Raw genomic sequence first — 17,268 nt, 5'->3', positions numbered from 1 at the left:
ATCTCATCATTAGTTAACCATACAGCAAAGCTGTATGCCCCCAGGAAAACTTATGGCTGTAGTTTCCCCTTGCTTTCAGCTGTTTGCAGTACAAGCACAGAAAGACAATTTTGCGTGATGTTACAAGGCCAGTTCAGTCAATTGCCCAGACTGTTGCCCATTGCAACTACTGAAAAGGCTACTGCTCTTCTTCAGGAACTACACGTTCGTCTGACCTCTCAACAGATACCCCTCTGTTGTGGTTGCACCTACAGTATGGGTATCTGCATCTGTATCACGCAAGCCTTCCCATTAACGGCAAGGTGCAAGGTTCGGAGGGCTAGTACTGCAGAGCTACATAATTACAATAGCTGACAGCATTCATTTTGAACACAGCCGAGGGTCATGTGAAAACACTCACATTCAGTTCTCTCAGGGAGTAATAAGGGTTTAGTTTATTTCCAAGACAGCAATCAAATTTTGTTTAAATAGTGTGCATACGCGTAACACACACAGTTTATTGATGTGCTGCAGTGGTCTTGCTCTGTGCCTTCTAATTGATTTCACAAACTGATGCCAGATATTTTATGAAACTGCCCACATTACCATTCTCATTTTGTTTCAAGGTATCTGCACAAGTAGTAGCGCTGCACGAAAATAGCAATCTTCAGTCTCCTTAGATTTTGTTGGTGTGGAAGATGTGGGTGTAGCACATCCTCCTGATTCCATGTCGCTTGTGGTGACCATAGCTGTTCCACTATTCAGTCTGATTCACCCAGAAGCCTCCATGTCATTTCCTTCTGCAGCACTATTGTTGGAAGCTGCTACAGCATCACTTTCTTGTCACGAGGTTGCATCTATCTCAAATGTACAAAATAATGATTTAGACGTAGGAGGTCATTAGAGATGGATCAAAAGCTCAGATTAGCAAAGGATGGTAAAGGAAGTAAGGCCTTGCACTTTGAAAGGAACCATCCTGGCATTTCGCTGAAGTGAATTAGAGAAATAACGGAACATCTAAAATGGGATGCCTGGACGCGGGTTTGAACCACTGTCTTTCTGAATACGATTCCATTGTGCTATCCAGTGCTCCACCTCATACAGCATAATTTAGATGTAGTAGCCTGTTTGGTCTTGTGGGTAGTGAAGAAATAAAATTAGTTACGTAGTATCTGCACATCACAATAAATGCACACATAAAGTTCTGATATCTATGGTTCTATAACTTGTAGCTGCAGCAGTAGATTTAGCAGTAGTACTAGCAGTTGCAAAAATTGCATTTGTGTAAATTGTATTTATCCTTAACAGCAATAAACTAAGATATTGAGATGTTTAATTGAACTGAGTAATCTGTACATTCCTGCTGCTGGTAATTATTAAAATCAGTGCTCAAACATACTGCCATCAATTAAAGATTATATTTACTTAGTAGGTCACAAAGAGACATACACAAAGATGAAAACTTACCTGAGAAATACAAATACTGTGGCAGCAGAAGTGAAGAGAGATACAAAGTTTTGACTTTGACACACTAAGTGCTGATTCAGATAGCAAGGTTGGATGGGATTTCTGGATGAATTATATTTTTACAGAATGACACTCCCATCTTGAATTAAGCTCATGAAGTATCACATTTATGTGTTACATGCAAGCCTTGCAAAACACTAATTCCAAAAACTGCAAAGAATCCACAACCTGGATGGTAAATAAATATCTGAAGAGTTCATGCATGCAATTAACTCGCAAAAAATGAGAGGGCAAAGCCGTTTCAGTAGGTTAAACATAGTAACTTATAAACTGGAATTATGTTAAATAATTGTTAATGAAGTTGAATACCTATTTAGATGTAAGTAATGATCTTTTTGAAATTAAAGTTCTGATAGTAGCGTACAGCCAGCGCAAACAGTTGAAAATAATTAGCACCTAATAGCACAAGGGCAAGAATTTATTTGGAGACTGCTGTAGGATATACTGTCAAGTACCATATGTGGATTGTTTATAATGCAAAAGGTGAACGTTGAATCCTTACAGAATCTGTTCCACATACATGTGTCGTACTATCTTCTCACTTGTGAAACTTTGCAGATCTATCCGATTGCACGATTGAAGGTTTTAAACACACATCCCCGTTCTTCCACGAGGAAGCCGTTTTGCTAGCAAGTCCAAAGTTGGCAGCAGTGCAAGTCGAGATGCACTCCACTTTGCAGTGCTGGAGTCGTGGCGTGTTTACCAGGGCAGTACAGCCTCGTATAAAGGGAAGTACGGCCATCGTATTCTGCTGCATTCGCCGCCATCCACAGTTGGCTGAAATCACATCTTGTAACATTAGCAGCCGTTGTGGGCCCAAGCATTGTGTGTGAGGCATGGGCAGTGTTGTGTAGTTTCGTAGTTTTAAGTAGAATATTACATCAGTGCTGTGCTTTTGGCTTTTTGGTCTGAGTCAGAAAGGGAGGTAAACTGTACAGAATTCCTTCTGAAGGTAGAGATGCAACAAGGAGGAGAATATGACCGATGAAAACCAGCAGAGCCAACTGACAGCCCACATGAGACTCTCGCTTCTGTATGGAAAGTACAGTTTTCATTCATTAGTGCAAATAATCTTAAGGTTTAACATTCGCTGTGTAACAGACTTGCTGTATTTCAACTCGCTTAGTGATCAGATTTGGTGTGTCATTACACGTGGTTCGTCTCAAACCGGTCACATTTGTTTGTGAAAGGTACGTTGTGTGCAAGCCGGTTTTTTTTGGACAAACCATAGTGAAAGCTACACGTCTCTAGTTAATCTGTAATGTACTGACTGCTATAAAGACATATTTTTTGCAACACGAAAGGTGTAATAGGTAAACACCGTTTTTCGTTTCGTATTAAGTGTGTAGGCCCAATTGTTGAAGATGGGAAGTACAGTATTTGGATGTTTTAATGTATGTTGTTGGCTATGGCTATGTGTACTTCAAAGATCAATTAACAGTGCCTCATTTTCAGTAAATTTTGTGAAAATAATTGGCGTGATAATGACGTGCCTCTGTAAAGTACCTGTTACTTGCATTTAATAGTGTGGGCCTACCGTTTCGACAAACATTGAAATAAATAAAAAGATTAGCATAGTTGAATTGTATCGTCAGTCGTAACAGTACAGTATATTTATAATTAACCCTTTTAATATGGCATCTTGTATATTCAACAGTCTCAGATACAAATACTACACTATGTGATCAAAAGTATCCGGACACATGCTTGAAAACGACTTAAAAGTTCCTGGTGCCCTCCGTCAGTAATGCTGGAATTCAGTGTGGTGTTGACCCACTCTTAGCCTCGATGACAGCTTCCACTCTCGCTTGCATATGTTCAATGAGGTGCAGGAGGGTTTCTTGGGGAATGGCAGCCCATTCTTCACGGAGTGCTGCACTGAGGAGGGGTATCGACGTCGGTCTGTGACGCCTGGCACAAAGTCTGCATTCCGAAACGTGCCAAAGATGTTCCCTAGGATTCATGTCAGGACTCTGTGCAGGCCAATACATTACACAGATGTTACTGTCAGGTAACCACTCTGCCACAGGCCGTGCAATATGAACAGGTGCCCGATCGTGTTGAAAGATGCAATCACCATCCCCGAATTGCTCTTCAACAGTGGAAAGCAAGAAGATGCTTAAAACACCAAATAGGCCTGTGATAGTGCCACACAAAACAGCAAGGGGTGGAAGCCCACTCCATGGAAAACACGACCACAGCATATAACACCGCTGCCTCTGAATTTTGCTGTTGACACTACATATGCTGACAGATGATGTGCACCGGGCATTCGAAATACCCACACCCTGCCTTCGGATCGCCACATTGTGTACCGTGATTTGTCTCTCCACACAACGTTTCTCTGCTGTTCAATCGTCCAATGTTTACACTCATTGCACCGAGCGCTCAACCTTGAAATCCAGTATTTACTATCAAAAACAGTCTTGATCACAATTTGTTTATTACGGTGAGTACTGATTTGTGGTAGTGATTTACCACCAGAAGGAGGTTCTTACTCATTGCTCTTAAGATGACCACAGTAGTGGTCGAAACCAGTCACCGCAATAAATAAATCGTGATCGAGACTGTTTTTGATAGTAAATATTTGTAACACATTGACCACTGTTCACTCCCGTAATGTACTCAAAAGTAACTTGAAATCAAAGTTTCCCAAGTGTCATAGTACTTGCATTGGATTCTGATTCTGATGCAGTTTGGAATTCCTGCGTGACGGTTTGGACAGACCCTCTTCAACTGTCGGCTGTCTCTGTCAGTCGACAGACGAGGTCGGCCTGTACGCTTTTGTGCTGTACGTGTCCCTTCACATGTCCACTTCACCGTCACATCGGAAACAGTGGCAGTAGGTGGCAGGACTATGCACCTAATATGAAAAACTGATATTTTTAGTGGTGTCCGGATACTTTTGATCACACAGTGTAGGCAGGCGTAGACAACGTGCATCGTACAATATTTGTTGTTACACAGGAAACCTAAACTTAATGAAAATTAAACTTGAATGAAGATACATTCCCTAAAAGATGTTAGTCGTATCATGTGAAATGAAATTTTTTCAGTTAGTTTGTAGATAGAATCTGAGTGTTACAATGTTTGTGTATAGCTACTGTACCTAATTCATAGGTCTCTGACTTCTTGCACTCTATGTAGTTATGAGTAGCATGTGCTGAGTTCTATTGATATTACAGATTCATATATTTTATGTTACAAAATATAGTTATAACGTACAGTCTTGAAATTTTTATATCGCTTAAATAACGAAGTTGGTAACTACATTGACTGATAGTACTGTTTGTGTTTACCAGAATCACTTTACTCCAGACCAGTTTGAGCCGACAGAATTGGTGGAGTAGTAAAACGTAAACCAAATGCTGTGCCAACAATTTTTGGTGATCGTAAAGCTCCTGCCGAGAGGAAACCTGTTGGCCTACTAGAGAAACGGACTGAGGATACAGGTAACTGGAAAATAACGCTAACAGCTTCCATTGCTATATGCATACGTCATGCTTTCACTTGCTCCTGAATTATGACACTCTGAAAACCTCGTGTGACTGCTAACGGCACACATTTGTTGTTTTGATCAGTAGGACACACAGAATTTCCCTTCACAGCATTATCCTTGCAGAAAGTAGGCTTACTTGTATCGTAGTAATTGTCGTAGGAAACACTTTTGTCAGTTGAGTACAGTAAGCATATACCTTTTTAAAGTTGTTGTAAATGTGTTGCTTAGAGTTTCTTCTTTAGAAGTTATATTTTGTACACTCATTTTAACCCTGAGTTGTGTACAGAAGAAGACTAAAACATTTCATTTGCAACAGCTGTATATTTTTTAAACTGACATGTCCAGGGTCTGTTGATGGAGGGAACAAAATACTTCACCACAAGGTAATTTAGTGAACAAGACGACATCTCTCAGATACACAGTCCACTTGTATTGGTATCTGATGAAATATAAAGTAATGTAATTTCTCGTACCTTTATGCTATATCGTTTCAACTGCTTGCCATTGGACACTGTATATACCGAATTTCTAATTTACAGTTAAATGTTATACACAAATGGTAAAACTGATGCTTTGATTTGTTGCCACAGCTGGTTAAAGTTTACTTAAAAGCCTGTGGTGTTTCCCATACCATTTGTGTTTTTCAGACTCTGTATACAGAGCTTTGCCTTTATTGGTAATATGTAGCACAATAGGTGCTAAGGTGTCCAATGTTGTGGTTAGGTCTGGTCCTGATTATTTATTATTTTATTGTAAATAATAATTACTTGAACTTAAAGGTAATCTCCACTAAAACCCACATCAGGAAGTAACACCTGCCTCACAGCTCTTGTAATTTAAGTATTCAGTTCTCACGTGCTGCGTTATTATTGAATTGTTGTACAGTGAAGCTCTTTTACATTCTATTGCTGTCAGATTCCTGTGGTGCCTGGCAAAGAGCCTACAGATTTCTGGAAACACTATAGTAGTGTTTGTTGAGAATTAAATATAATTGGTCACCTACAATTGCACTTTAGGATATGACATCACTTTACCATTTCATAGTATTAAGAGTATACTGGGAATATTACCACTCAGGTTGTCATAGACTTGCTTCAGTCCTTTGAAAGTAAGATTTTGGCATCTTACGAATCTTTAAATTACATACCACAGCCTACTGAGACACAATTACTGGTTACCTAAAAACATAGTACAGTATTAAATGCTTTTTATGTTTGCAGATTGTAATATTGCAAATATGTGTTCCAGAGGTTGGAGAGCCTTCGAATGTGACCAATGACATCAGTCCTGCAGCGAACTTGGACACAACAGAAGATGAAGTCACCACCGTGAAGAACCTAGCTTCAGGCTGGAATTGAAGCTTTCAAGAGAAAACTCATCCTCTCTCAGAAAAGTGAGAGAGGAGTGCGTTTAGAAAAAGACAGCCTCTTTGCGAGTCTGCACTGTTTATTCGGTGCAGATCAGTTTGCAGTATGAGTGAAGGGGACACGTAAAGGTAGCAAATGGTCAGTGAAAAGGGCTAAAAATTAGACCACCTTGTAGTAGTATGGGGTACAAAGTCCTGCTGGAAAATAAATTACCATTTCCTTCAGATAGAACCCCAATATGTTCGCTACAGAGCATAAAATTTAGACCTGGTGTGCTGAGGGAGCTCGTGAGTTCCCTGAAAGTCAAGCTTGCCCTCATGTTACCAGTGGAGATGCATGCTCTTCTCCTAATGGATGAGGTTAGTATCACTCACCATTGGAATGTGATTGAGCATTGGCTGCACCATTGATAATGATACGACACCTCCACCAGATCTCGCCCTTGCAAAAACTATAGCTTCTAATGCATTAGTTGTTATGCTGGGTGGTATTACCTCAAGATGGAAACAAACAATTGGTTACCATTACACAGGGCCATCTTTTTCCAGTTCTCACGCCAGACATCATTATAAGCTTCATTAGGGAATCTTAGGCACTCGTACAATGTTCACTGCATTGCGTCAGTGACGGGAGGGCAAAATTGAGCTGTATGGCGAGAATTTGCAATTGTTGTCGAAAGGTTTTCAAAATTAGTTTCTGCCAGTGTCTTTGTGACGATAATTGGAAACTAATTTTCCTCACAGATACACCACACGTTTTGAAAAACGAGGATTCACTTAGTCAATGGGCAATCGGTCTTCCTCTGACGAAATGTTGTCGAGGGACGTGATCTGCCTTGTAATGAGGTACATATAAATCGTGTATAACAGTGGCTTGAGGTAGACAGTGGTTTAAGTCTTAAACTGACACCAAAACTGTGTGAGGGATTTCTGAGGCCAAACCATTACAAGAAAATGAAAGTTGGCTCGTCTACTGCCATAATGAACAGCCAGACTGCAGCAGCCAGTGAGTATGCTGTCAAGACAGAGAAACTGCAGAGAAATACTTTAACCACAGCACGGTTTCTAAAGCACGTTCGTAAGTGGTCTTGCCTCATGACATTCAGAGCTCCAGTTATGCCTCTGAGTCGTTCTGATCAACAAACATACAGTGAGGCTCTCTGCCATCTTCAGGACACTCTGTGATTATTTGGAAACTTGAAAATTGGCCTGAATAGTGCCTGGAAACCAGTTCAGTGTGGTGTAGTTTTGACAGCTGGAGGTATTTTGGAATTGTAGAACACATTCCTGAATGAGAAGAAATTTAAATTTTTGCTAATAAGTAGATTTACACAAGATACCTTGGAAAATCTGTCAGCAATGCTCCACTTCCAAAATCCAGTAGCAACACTACGAGAGGTAAAATCGTCACTGAGGGTTATTACTCTTTCTCAGTTTTTTAATACTGCCACTGATAATAATCAAATTAAGACAGTAGTTTGCAGGCAGAACTACTGGGTGAATCTGTAAGTGAAGACGATGATAAGTGTGCTGAGGAAGTTGGAGAGCCACTTTGTAACATGGTGTGTGACGAAGAGCAGCAGTCTCAATACTATTTATGTGGTCACACTGTGCAAAGAAAATCTCTGTACCTGTGTGAACGTGCTTTTACATCTGAAGTCCTTCAGATACCTCACTTATTGAGCCATCAAGTGAGGTTTTCAGTGTGTTGCAAAAGGCAGAGATGTGTTTGAGAAGCAACAAGAAGAAATTACTCACAGGTGAATTGTTGCTCTGTGATGTAGGCACTGCCGTGCCTGCATCAGTGAAGGAGAAAGTAGTTTTCCCAGCCTGCCACAGTGTACAGGAGAAAATAATTCACAGTTTCCTGGCAACAAGAATTCATCTGGTTCCAAGGGAGGGAAATAAAAGATATCAGGGTGTAGTGACACAAGGCAGTAGAAGCAGGCCATGAGAAAGTTACTGCAGAAACTGTGATTTCCAAAATCACTCATTAGTAAAAGATTTGAAAAATTGACATCCAAACTTCATTTGGTTGCCATTTTCTCTTCAAGTGGTCTCATTTTTGTTTAAATCACAGTGATTTTTATAAATTTTTGTTCTATGTTTCTTTCTGAGTATGGAGTATTTTTATTATATCATATATTATTTGCAAGTAAACTATGTCGCTCTCCAAGTTTCAGATTGATGCATATATAAATAAAAACTTCACCCCTCTGACCTGTGTACATATTTGACTTCTGTGCTTTGCCACCAACTTTGTGTCTTCCTTGTGCTTCATTTATGTCGTTTATTTTTTTCTCTGGATTTTAATAGCTTTTTATACATACAGTGTACCCATATTTTATATAATATTGTAGAGAGGAAAAAAGTATACATTCACTCAGTAAGAACATTAGCTTGTACTCTATACTCTTTTCTAGTTCAGAATGAAATAGCACATATGCAAAATCTGCTGAAGAATACTTTTTGGAGAATACTTGTTTCCAAACACGGTAAAACGTAAATGTCATTACAAGTAAATGTCGTGCATATTTTGTATTGTAACTGCTATTTTTATTTATTATTAAAATTTAGCATTTTATGTTGAAGACCGGGAATACGTGAATGGAAATGCAGTCAACTGGGGGAACTTTACCCCACTTTAGACCATTTTTTGAAAATACTGCCCACAAAATATGTTACTTGTTGCAACACATGTTGTAGTTACAGTTACTGAGCATTTTTTATAGTAAAAATATAGACAAATTGACTGTTTGCTGTAATATTTTAATATTTATAAAAGTGGCTCTGCTATTCCGGCTAAGTTTATGTCAGTCTTGGACAACACATTATTTTACCTACATAAAATACTCTGGGTAATTTTAAGCCATTCCAAAAGTAAATTGGTGGTTAATAAGAAGCCTAAATAAATTGTTCTATTTCAGTAACACAGGTTTACTTTGAAATTTAAAGATATTTATATAGACCTGTTATTAACAGTTTTTAGGCTAAGGGGTTGTAAATGTAAAAATAACACATTCGTTAAGGATATTTTTGATAATACGTATTACAAATAATAGAGCACACATTGGCTTCAAAGTAGAACAACACTTTCAGTAATACCATATATTAAATACATTCCGTCAAACATTTTCACTTATTTAGCGTAGATGTTCACTGCTATTATGGACCACGCCCCTTTCTGTTAACAGGTATTGGGCGAGATTCAGTTTTTCTGTTAATACACTGTCTTTACACTACAACACTCCACCTTAGCTTTGAAGCCAAAACCTATTTCTTTTCCCCTTTCTTGATCCTGCAATTGCAACTTATTTTAAATGAGATATACTTGCATTACGTATCTGCTACAGTGACATTTACAGCGTATGATTTACCTTCATACAGTGTAATGACATATTTATGTGAAAGCCATACTCAAAGATAAATGTAAATTTAGTGAAGAATTATATCAGCAAGCCTAGAACCATGTTCCCTTATTGGTAGTGACAGACATGACGTTTATAAGTTCCCTGTGAGACTGCTGTTTACACCTAATTCTGCTAATTTCATGCTACTATCAGCAGCATCTCCAGGCTCAGTATTTCAATTTCGATGTCTGAAGACTGCAGCATGAGTTCTTACACATTTTATTGTTTTTGCGTTTATCTTGGTCCCAATGGGAAAGGTTGCAGGAACTGATTTAACCATTCAGTTAATTTCATTCATTTCTGGTCTTTTGTCTTATTTTACATTTCTGTTACTTAGTTTCCAATCCATCTGAACAGCAAAGAAAAGTCAGAAGAGGTAATAGGACGTTTTAAAGGTAATCTAATTACAAAATAGAAATCTTAGAGACAAAACTGCCTCTGTTAGCAGATACAACGGAAAATAGTGAGTGGTAGTGTACAAAGTTATAATGACTGGTAAAAAAATTTGACCAGGTTGACTGTAGAGCATGGTTTAAATGTACATTTAGGATGCTCATGACAATAAATTGTTTTTGTTCAACACATTATAATGTAAAAAAAAATCATGCACGGTGCACGTACCGAACCTACAACCTTATATTCAGTGAATATTGACGTTACTGGCAGACTATTATTTCTGATCCCCCCCATGAACCATGGACCTTGCCGTTGGTGGGGAGGCTTGCGTACCTCAGCGATACAGATGGCCGTACCGTAGGTGCAACCACAACGGAGGTGTATCTGTTGAGAGGCCAGACAAACGTGTGGTTCCTGAAGAGGGGCAACAGCCGTTTCAGTAGTTGCAGGGGCAACAGTCTGGATGATTGACTGATCTGGCCTTGTAACATTAACCAAAACGGCCTTGCTGTGCTGGTACTGTGAACGGCTGAAAGCAAGGGGAAACTACAGCCGTAATTTTTCCCGAGGACATGCAGCTTTACTGTATGATTAAATGATGATGGCGTCCTCTTGGGTAAAATATTCCGGAGGATCTCTGGGCGGGGACTACTCAAGAGGACGTCGTTATCAGGAGAAAGAAAAATGGCGTTCTACGGATCGGAGCGTGGAATGTCAGATCCCTTAACCGGGCAGGTAGGTTAGAAAATTTAAAAAGGGAAATGGATAGGTTAAAGTTAGATATAGTGGGAATTAGTGAAGTTCGGTGGCAGGAGGAACAAGACTTTTGGTCAGGTGATTACAGGGTTATAAATACAAAATCAAATAGGGGTAATGCACGAGTAGGTTTCATAATGAATAAAAAAAATAGTGCGGGTTAGCTACTACAAACAGCATAGTGAACGCATTATTGTGGCCAAGATAGACACAAAGCCCATGCCTACTACAGTAGTACAAGTTTATATGCCAACTAGCTCTGCAGATGATGAAGAAATAGATGAAATGTATGACGAGATAAAAGAAATTATTCAAGTAGTGAAGGGAGACGAAAATTTAATAGTCATGGGTGACTGAAATTCGTCAGTAGGAAAAGGGAGAGAAGGAAACATAGTAGGTGAATATGGATTGGGAGGAAGGAATGAAAGAGGAAGCAGCCTTGTAGAATTTTACTAACACTTGGTTCAAGAATCATAAAAGAAGGTTGTATACCTGGAAGAATCCTGGAGATACTAAAAGGTATCAGATAGATTATATAATGGTAAGACAGAGATTTAGGAACCAGGTTTTAAATTGTAAGACATTTCCAGAGGCAGATGCGGATTCTGACCACAATCTGTTGGTTATGAACTGCAGACTGAAACTGAAGAAACTGCAAAAAGGTGGGAATTTAAGGAGATGGGACCTGGATAAACTGAAAGAACCAGAGGTTGTAGAGAGTTTCAGGGAGAGCATAAGGGAACAATTGACAGGAATGGGGGATGAAGTAGTGAAGGCAGCAAAGGATCAAGTAGGTAAAAAGACGAGGGCTAGTAGAAATCCATGGGTAACAGAAGAAATATTCAATTTAATTGACGAAAGGAGAAAATATAAAAATGCAGTAAATGAAGCAGTCAAAAAGGAAAACAAACGTCTCAAAAATGAGATCGACAGGAAGTGCAAAATGGCTAAGCAGGGATGGCTAGAGGACAAATGTAAGGACGTAGAGGCTTGTCTCACTAGGGGTAGGGTAGATACTGCCTACAGGAAAATTAAAGAGACCTTTGGAGAGAAGAGAACCACTTGTATGAATATCAAGAGCTCAGATGGAAACCCAGTTCTAAGCAAAGAAGGGAAGGCAGAAAGGTGGAAGGAGTATATAGAGGGTTTATACAAGGGCGATGTACTTGAGGACAATATTATGGAAATGGAAGAGGATGTAGATGAAGATGAAATGGGAGATAAGATACTGCGTGAAGAGTTTGACAGAGCACTAAAAGACCTGAGTCGAAACAAGGCCCCCGGAGTAGACAACATTCCATTAGAACTACTGATGGCTTTGGGAGAGCCAGTCATGACAAAACTCTACCATCTGGTGAGCAAGATGTATGAGACAGGCGAAGTACCGTCAGACTTCAAGAAGAATATAATAATTCCAATCCCAAAGAAAGCAGGTGTTGACAGATGTGAAAATTTCCGAACTATCAGTTTAATAAGTCACAGCAGCAAAATACTAACGCAAATTCTTTACAGACGAATGGAAAAACTGGTAGAAGCGGACCTCGAGGAAGATCAGTTTGGATTCCGTAGAAATGTTGGGACACCTGAGGCAATACTGACCTTACGACTTATCTTAGAAGAAAGATTAAGAAAAGGCAAACCTACATTTCTAGCACTTGTAGACTTAGAGAAAGCTTTTGACAATGTTGACTGGAATACTCTCTTTCAAATTCTGAAGGTGGCAGGGGTAAAATACAGGGAGCGAAAGGCTATTTACAATTTGAACAGAAACCAGATGGCAGTTATAAGAGTCGCGGGGCATGAAAGGGAAGCAGTGGTTGGGAAAGGAGTGACAGAGGGTTGTAACGTCTCCCTGATGTTATTCAATCTGTATATTGAGCAAGCAATAAAGGAAACAAAAGAAAAATTTGGAGTAGGTATTAAAAGTCATGGAGAAGAAGTGAAAACTTTGAGGTTCGCCGATGACATTGTAATTCTGTCAGAGACAGTAAAGGACTTGGAAGAGCAGTTGAATGGAATGGATAGCGTCTTGAAAGGAGGATATAAGATGAACATCAACATAAGCAAAACGAGGATAATGGAATGTAGTCAAATTAAATCGGGTGATGCTGAGGGAATTACATTAGGAAATGAGACACTTAAAGTAGTAAAGGAGTTTTGCTATTTGGGGACCAAAATAATTGATGATGGTCGAAGTAGAGAGGATATAAAATGTAGACTGGCAATGGCAAGGAAAGCGTTTCTGAAGAAGAGAAATTTGTTAACATCGAGTATAGTTTTAAGTGTCAGGAAGTCGTTTCTCAAAGTATTTGTATGGAGTGTAGCCATGTATGGAAGTGAAACATGGACAATAAATAGTTTGGACAAGAAGAGAATAGAAGCTTTCAAAATGTGGTGCTACAGAAGAATGCTGAAGATAAGGTGGGTAGATCACATAACTAATGAGGATGTATTGAATAGAATTGGGGAGAAGAGAAGTTTGTGGCACAACTTGACTAGAAGAAGGGATCGGTTGGTAGGACATGTTTTGAGACATCATGGGATCACAAATTTAGCCTCGGAGGGCAGTGTGGAGGGTAAAAATCGTAGAGGGAGACCAAGAGATGAATACACTAAGCAGATTCAGAAGGATGTTGGTTGCAGTAGGTACTGGGAGATGAAGAAGCTTGCACAGGATAGAGTAGCATGGAGAGCTGCATCAAACCAGTCTCGGGACTGAAGACCACAACAACAACAACAACAACAACATTATTTCTGATGGAACCTGGCCAAAAATTTGTAGTATACTAATAAGAGTACAGTTGTTACAGTTCCCTACAGCCTACTTTTGATCATACGACTAGTTTTACCTCAACACATTTGAAACAAATTGTATTCTCTTGTACTTTCGTAATCATTCTCCTAATGCCATGAAGAATTCGCAGAAAAAATTTTGTGGGATAGGGCTGACAAAGATATAAAGCATGCCTAATCATAAAGCCACGTTTGTGAATTCTATTTACTAGGGTACCGCGCAATGCTTCATTTCATATAACAAAAGAGACATTGGGTGAATTTTCGTACTACGAAGTAGCGGGAACAAGAGGTAAGCTGATATAGAGCTTTAAATTAGCGACTTCTTTTTCCCTGCACTTGCGACGTAGTATTGGACTTACTAACAGTTGGATAGGACCGATTTAATGCTAATTACGAAAACAGGTGTTGAAACTCGATACCGCATCAAGAACTGCGATATTTGCTTTCGCTACTAATAAAGAATAGCAGGCAAAAAACTGTTGTGCTCCCAGCAGCAAATGCTTTTCGACTCATTTAGCTTTAATTTGTTGAGATTTTTTGTTGCAAAATATCCGACATGTTCCGCTTGTAGCCACTGATTAGTCTTAGCAGTGCAATGGAGAGCTGAGTGTACTCCTTCAGTAAACACTGCTAAACACGCTGCAGCAGTTAATGTATCGCAATTCCTGACTTGACCCGGGGTCTACCATTCCGTCTGAGCACCAAGCTAGCGACCAATGAGTGTTCAGAAGTGGGCGAAACCGAGTATCCAATCAGATAGCGCCTTATAAAAGCTGTATTGCCGGGCTGGGAACAGTCACCGCTTGGTGCAACCAGTGGTTCCTCCGTGTTAATCCCTCCAAGACCCAGGCGATCATCATAGGCCGCACCACCCGCTCCTTCCGCCTCCATGATTTCTACCTCACCATTTATGGCCGTCCTATCCACCTCACTCCTACCCTCAAATACCTTGGCCTCACACTCGACCGCCACCTCACCTGGACTCCCCATCTCATTACCATCCAAAACAAAGCTCACAACCACCTCCGCCTCCTGAAACTCCTGTCCGGCCGGACGTGGGGTCTGCATCCTTCCACCATCCTTCACACCTACAAATCCATGATCCACCCCATCCTTTGTTATGCCAGCATCGCTTGGATTTCCGCCCCTCCCCGGTTCTATAAAGCCCTCCAAATCCTCGAACGCCATGCACTCCGCCTCGCCTTCCGCATCCGCCTTCCGTCCCCCATGCGCATCCTCTATGACCTCATCCCCTTCCCCCACCTTCTCCTTTTCCTTGAACATATCCGCACACTATATATTGTCCGCCGCCTTGATCCCCCTCACCCCCCGGTGTCTCCCTTCCTCTCCACTCCCAACCAGTTGCCGCGCCTTTACCGTTGAGTCCCTCCCTCTCTCCATCTCCACACCCTCCATCTCCTTTCCCAACACAACTTCCGCCGTCTACCACTCCCGGATGATGAGCTTCGCCCTGACATCTACCCTTCCTACCAACTCTAACCCCCTCTTCCTGCCTCCTCCTCAGGGCTCCCTCTCCTCCCCCTCCCTCCTTCTGAGCGGATTTCCCCTCCTACTCCCCGTCCATCTCTTGTGCCTTCTTTCGGTGTCTCTGCGCTTCCTCCTGCCCTGTCTTCCCTTTTCCTCTCCCGCCCCATGTGTCTCCTGCCTCTTCGTGAACCCACAGTTGCCCCTCCTCTCTTCCTCCCACCGCTTCCCCAGCTGCCCCATGCTCTCCCCTCCTTTTCCATCCTCTCTGCCCTTTCCCTCGGCAGGTCCCGCCTGGTAGTTTTACTCTTCGTCGTGTGTGCTCCAAGTGGGTTTTAAGTGTGTTGTCTTCGGAGTGTTTTTAATACTGTGGCCAACTTTTAAACTGTGCATGTGCATCCAGTGTCTTCTCCGTGTTTTAAGAATCGCCAACTGTGTTTTTTAACTTTCTGGTGACTATTTTAACTGTCCCCAATGAACTTCTACATGTAAGTGATTTTTACCTCCATTTTCTCCCCTTACTCTGTTTTATGTTCCCCTTTTTTTACCTCCTTATGTATGTATTATTTTATTCTTGTTTTAGTTGTCATGTCACTCGGCTGAAGAGCGGCTGATTGTGCTACTGACAGCCCTCCCCTGCCCATATGGGGCAGGGGCATGAAATCACAATAAAGAAGAAAAAAAAAAGCTGGGAACAGCTGATGTTTGTTGTAGCCTAGTAGGAAAGTACATACAAAGGCGTGGATATTTATATTTAGTTGTGAAAACTTGTTTTTTTTCTGTGAAAGTTATATTTCTTCGCGGAAATTGTACGTGCTTCTTTATGAATAGTGTGCTAAGATTACAAGTACGAATATGTTGTGCCTTAGTGATGATTATCCGCCGTAAAATCGGAGAACTGTCGATTTATCGCGTAGAAAGTAAAGCTTTTGGTGTGGTTGTTACTATAAACCATGAATGTAATTTACTCTTGATTTTGTATTAACACAGTGAAATATAATAATCATTCTACTATAGAACAATAAAACTGTCAGCTTAAGAAAACGTGACAAATCACAAATTTTGTTGCGCTAAGAGTTTGTTTATAAATAACTAAGCTACCAGTCACAATTTTTTCTGTTCTTTATATTTTGCACGAAGCGTTGTGCTAAATAATAACCATTATCAATTGCATTCTTCACCATCCTGTGCCATTTTTTCGTGGTGTTTTCGCTTGTAACCATATATGTGCGTTTGTTATTTTTTTTTACGTATGCCTGAATTGTGCTCAGAAAATTGGACCACAGAAGAATTTAAGGACAACAGAAGAACCAGAACCCCACACAAACACCACGAAAAAATGGCATAGTATACAGAACAATGCACTTCAAAATGAGAATTATTTCTCGAAACGCGTCGTGAAAAATATAAATAAAAGTAAAAATCGTGTGGTAGCAGTTATTTATAAACAAAGCCATTGTTTCCACAGTCGTTGCTGGCTTTCACACGCCATGTCTAATGCATAAAATCAAATTATTGCGGTATTTTTAATAATTTTTAAAATTTATGTGTCCGCAGAGAAATATTAATTAAATGGTACGTGTTTATTTTTTAAATTACACATATTACTAGTTTTGAGTCTATAAGAGTGCAAAGGATGCCACAGAACATTATTGGTGTAAATGATTCCCACACATTTGGTCAAAGGTATACAACAAATTTATTAACTAACATTTGGGCTACTGCACTGTAAATGAGTATTTGAAATACCTGTGGGCAACCACATATTCATCAGTACTATGTAACAACATGTGCCATAGTCAGGAATGCCAGCCTAATTACAGAAAACCGAAAACTGTAAGAAACTAGAGTCGATGGAAGCGTCCGATCCCACCTGTGCGCCTTCACTCGCAACATAAGGGTGTTGTGGTGTGACACGTCATTATGGCACAGAGTTATGAGCTGGTTTATTATGAGAAAACTAAGACATCCGGATCTATAAGAACATCATTCTATTGTCAGACATTTATGAAATATGGTCAAAGTTTTCTTAAATTTACTTTCTTTTTTTTAGG

The sequence above is a fragment of the Schistocerca serialis genome, chromosome 11, assembly GCF_023864345.2.
Source record: "Schistocerca serialis cubense isolate TAMUIC-IGC-003099 chromosome 11, iqSchSeri2.2, whole genome shotgun sequence".
NCBI classification, from domain to species: domain Eukaryota; kingdom Metazoa; phylum Arthropoda; class Insecta; order Orthoptera; family Acrididae; genus Schistocerca; species Schistocerca serialis.
Note: the sequence above shows the minus strand (reverse complement) of the source record.